Source organism: Suricata suricatta, chromosome 7 (assembly GCF_006229205.1).
Source record: "Suricata suricatta isolate VVHF042 chromosome 7, meerkat_22Aug2017_6uvM2_HiC, whole genome shotgun sequence".
NCBI classification, from domain to species: Eukaryota; Metazoa; Chordata; class Mammalia; order Carnivora; family Herpestidae; genus Suricata; species Suricata suricatta.
In genome coordinates, this window is record NC_043706.1 from 23,680,116 (window position 1) to 23,685,682 (window position 5,567).

A 5,567-nucleotide genomic window follows, 5' to 3' on the forward strand; every position below is an offset into this window, starting at 1 on the left:
AATTTACTTTCTGTCTGTGTCTCACCAGTTCCTTCCAGAGGATATCCGTACTCCATGTTCTCCCTGAGGTACACTTGGAAGTCTCTAGAAAATAAGATGATTTCCATGGAGCCCAGAGATTCTTCCTATTTTAGACAACCAAGCAGAATGCCGTGAACATACAGATATTCAATAAATATTTGGTGAATGATTAAATGAGCGGATGAATGAATGCAGGGGATGTTTGACTAGCATGGTTATGTTTTCTTTCTCTTTAAACTCCTAGCAAACAATGATGAGTGCTCTGAAAAATGCTGCTGGTGAGATCAGCAACAGAGCAGGGACTGTGATATCACGGATCTGTGATCTGGTCCAATTCTTCAGTGCATTCTGGACACAGTCCTTGGGAACCACAGCTGAGGTCAGCCCCTGGCATCAGTTCAGCCCCATGCCGTGTATGAGGAAAACAATGACCCTCAACAGACATGGTCTATGTGTGGGCCCTGAGCACGTTGTCCGGACGGAGCTGTCCCTCCAGGAGCCTCCAGGCACCGACGTAGGGAGCTTGCTACCAGTCTATCTGCCTGATCTTGGAGTGCCATCTTATTCTTTTAGTGCTAGTCTATGGAGTAAGGCCCCCTTATTTAAATTTAGATAAATTCTTAATAGAAAATACTTCTTTTTGGTTACAGGTATTACAAATGTAAGAAAGTAAGTTGAGCTTCAGACAATACTGATATGGGAACCGAATGAAACTAAATATGAAACATTATTACATTGATGGGATTTTCATTATTACCTTGTGTGGAGGAATGGAGCTTGGCTACATGTTACTGATTTACTTGACTTAAAATGAAAGGAATTTATTCTTTCACAGTTCTGGAGATATATATATATGCACACACATTCTGATTGTTATGCAGACAATTTTAGGTAAATTTTAAAAGTTTATTTATTTAAGAGAAAGAAAGACATCAAGTGGGGAAGGGACAGAGAGAGAGAGTGGGAGAGAGAATCCCAAGCAGGCTTCTGCATTTTCAGCATAGAGCCTGTCACAGGGCTTGAACCCACAAACCATCAGATTATGACCTGAGCCGAAGTTGGACACTTAACAGACTGAGCCACCCAGGTGCCCCCGATTTTAGATAGATTTTTGACTCAAGTGTAAGCACTAAATAAAAGTGCACAAATCTTAAACTCAAAGCTCAATGAATTTTCACAAAATGAACATTCCTATGTGATCCAATTCAGATCTGAACTAGAGTATTATCAATACACAAGAAGCTCACACCTGCTCCTTCTAGTCACTACTCATCTCCAAAATGTAATTGTGATCTTCTATCTACCACCATAAAATCAAATTTGCCTGTTTTTGAACTTTATGTGAATAGAATTATCTAGTATGTACTCTTTTACATTTGGTGTCTTTTGTTCAAAGTCATGTTTGAGAGATTCTTCCACATCATGATGGTAACTTTTTCCTCTTGCTTCCTGTGTAGTATTCCATTGTATGAATATCATACAGGGTATCCATTCTGTTGTTGATGCATATTTGGTTTGTTTTCAGTTTGAAGCTATAGTGAATAATATTTATTATTAGCTCAATGAATGCTTCTATGAGCATTTCTGTGCATGTCTTTTGGTGCACATTTGTTTTTGTTTTTTTTTAGTTTATTTATTTATTTTGAGAGAGACAGAGACCACACGAGTGGGGGAGTGGTGGAGAGAGAGGAAGACAGAGAATCCCAAGCAGGCTCTGCACTCTTAGCGTGGAGCCCAGTGCAGGGCTCAAATTCATGAAATGGTGAGATCATGACCTGAGAAGAAACCAAGAGTCCAAGGCTTAACAGACTGAGCCACCCAGGCACTGTTGGTGCACATTTGTAATGGGAACCCAAATAGAGCTGCTGAATCATAAAGTCTGCACGTGTTCAAATTCAGTAGATACTGTCAGAGAAATTTCCAAAGTGGTTGTACTAGTTTACATTCTTGCCAGCAGTGTTCAGATTATGTTACATTTGTACCAATTGTTGATATAGTTCTCTTTTTAATGTTCCCTACCGTGGTGAGTGTGTCCTGAGAGCACACTGAAGTTGTAATTTGCATTTCCGTGATGAGAAGGTTGAATACCTTTTCATATGTTTATTGGCCATTTGTGTGTCCTTTTTGATGAGGCACCTGTTCAAGACTTTTGCCTCTTTTTTTAAAGTAGGCTTATCTCTCTTTTTCTTATTGATTTGTGGGAATTCCTTATATATTCTGGACACAAGTTTTCTCTTGAATTTACATATCACAAATATCTTCTCTCATTCTGTGGTTTGCCTCTTTAATCTTTCTCCTAGTAGTGCTTCTTGATCAGAAATTCTTAATTGTAATGTAGCCCAGGTTATCAGTTTTTCCTTTAAAATCAGTGCTTTTTGTGTGTCCTGAGAAATATTTGTCTATCTCAAGAGTCATGAAGACAATTTCCTACATTATGTTCTAGAGCATTATTGTTTTACCTCTCACATTTAAATCTACACTCCACCCTGGGATTGATTTTTGTATATGGCATGAGGTCGAATCATTCCTTTTTCTTTTTTTTTTAACTCAGCCTTATTTCTTTAGAAAACCATTCATTATAACGATTCAAGTTAAATAATTCAGACATGCTAGAGAAGCCTGGTATCCAGGGAACACCTCTGTATTTGTTATTTTGTCCCTAGTTTGAGAGAAGACTTTTTTTTAACCCCAACCTGAAAAAGAAGAAACCAAGGTATGCTAAGCCTTGTTTTATCAACAACTATGTAAGTGTTAGGAAATGTTAAGTGTACCCATTGTTTCTGGAACTTCCTAGAACCTCATTCTTAGAGCAGGATGCAGTGCTCTATTTTAAGGTTTTCTTGGTATTTATTTTTTTCAGTGAAGATAAGTATTTTCCGTTCACTTGAGGTGCAATGCCTGGATCTATGAACCCCTGTCTTGCTAGAAATTTAAAGAACTTGCCTACCGATTCATCTTTTGTAAGGCATTATTGCCTGGCTCAAGATGATGCATGCATGGTCTCTGGTTAGGTGACTTTTGGTTGCATTGCCTTTGATCGGAGGTATTTCTCCTCAGGTTGGATTATTTGCTGACTAGGTCATAACTGTCTTCTGCATAATATAGGAAACTCCTCATCATACTGTGCTTTAACCCAACACGTACCTCAGTAGTTGAAATTGCTTGTGAAATCCTGTGAGATACAGAGTTGTTCTAAATATGTTTCATTTTGCCCTTTAATCCTACCCCACGTGCCTTTGGCTGCCTCCCTTTCATTTTGTCCACCTTCTTTATTACCTGATGGATTTTGCCATTATATCACTTGTTGAAAGTCACATCTCCTTTGGTGTGCAATGCCGCATTTTTCTCTCTTTCTCCCTCTTTTCACGTTTTATGCCCATTATATATAATCTTCAATAGCTTTATGGGGCTGCCATTTTGTTTTGAAAGTGACCTTGCTCTTTTTAAAGAGCAAGTTTTTCTTTTAGCAAAAATGAATCTTTTTAGAGTTTTAGGGTCTTTGTTGTTAGTTTGTTTGATTTCATGACTTCATGACGCTCTTCCCCAAACTCGGCAAAATTAGGGTAAACATTTTACAAGTCATGCTTCTAAAAAAGTAATTTTTAATTAATTTGGTTTTGAGAAAAGTCCAAGATGCTTGTCAATATTACGCCTAATTCAATGGAAATATCACTTGGGTGGAAGTGACTAGGGTTGATTCTAGACCTGGCTCTGCTCTCAGTTAATCATATGATCTGATCTTACTTTTATGAACCTCAGTTTCCTCCTCAGTTAAGTGAATGAATTGACTCTCTGAAGGCACTTTTAGCTCCAATGTTGTAAGTTTCTCTGCAAATGGATGCAGTCAAGGTTAAAAAGTCAGGGCTATGAATCAGTCACATAAATTTAGTTCACTTTTCTTCACGTTTTGTATTTTTAAGGTTTGTATATGAAGACATTCTTATAGAAGAAATTAGTCTAAGTCTCATAAAAAACACACCCACACAAAGTGCAAAATAATGGAAAGTGAAAGTCTGAATAATGGCTTATTTAGACTTCATAATACTAAATGTAACAATAAAAGTGGAATACCAAAAAAAAAAAAAAGATGTTGGACAATTTTTTGATATTAATTCCAAATTTGATCTATCAATTTATTTTGTATAGACTCATTTAAGTGTTGGTGAACACTTCAATCTTAAAAAAAAAATTCACTTGATTTGTTGAAATTACATGCTGGGATCATGTGTCCCCCTCTCTATCTGACCCTCCCCCACTTGCTCTCTCTCCCATAAATAAATAAATATTAAAAAAAGATAACAGAAACAGATTCAGGAATATATGTATGTGTGTATGTAAGAATTCAACATATGATAAAATTGGCATTGGTAGAAAAAGATAATATTGTAATTTGATAAAGTCTTTGGAAATAATAAGGATAGATGCTTCATCATACACATTAATATAAATGTCAGATGAACTAAAGGTTAACTGTAAAAATGAATACAAGAAAATACAGATGAATATTTATGTAATCTTTGGTTTGGGAAAGGTCTTTTAAAACAGCATATTTATGGGAACCTGGGTGGCTCGGTTGGTTGAACATCCATCCAACTCTTAATTCGAGCTTGAGTCATGATCTACTGGTCATGAGATCAAGCCCCACATTGGGCTCCACACTGACACCATGCTTGGGATTCTCTCTCTCCCTTTCTCTCTGCTCTCTCTCTCTCTCTCTGTCTTTCTAAAATAATAATTTTTACAAAGCACATTTAAAGGGAAAAACATTAGATTTTACTAATAAAAAGAACATGATATATTTTATATATCAAAAAACCTAGATAATTTTAACCTAAAATGATAGAAAAAGTAGATCAGTGGCTACCCAGGGACAGACTGTCTGGAAAGGTGGCAGTTACAGGGTTCAGCCATCCCCAGTGAACAAGCACACATCAAGTCAACTGTATACACATCCTCAAGTCCCATTGGCCAAATCAAGTCAAATGGCCTAAATGGATTGGAGGATTGGAGAATTAGGCTCCACATCTTTACTAGAGGCAAACACTATGTGGGCACATACTATTTAATAATAAACTATATTTAATAATAGTTCATACTATTTAATAATACCATTTAATAATAAACTAATGCCACATACTATTTAATAATAAACTTTAGACACCATGTAAATGTTCAACAATAGGGCCATGGTCAAATATAACATAATTTAACCATAAAATGGGCAACGCCTGATACTACAGAAAAAATTTGTTACAGAAAGTTACCTTATGAGAGCACAAGACAGAATGTGCTGCATAAAACCACTTCAGTGGAGCAAAAAAGTATGGGAAAATAATGACTGGGTGGACAATACTTTAAATGTTCATGGATCGGAAGAATAAACATTGTGAAAATGTCATTACTACTCAAAGCAATCTGCACATTCAATGCAATCCCCATCAAAATTGCACCAATATTCTTCTCAAAGCTAGAACAAACTATCCTCAAATTCATATGGAACCACAAAAGACCCTGAATAGCCAAAGTTATATTGAAGAAGAAAACCA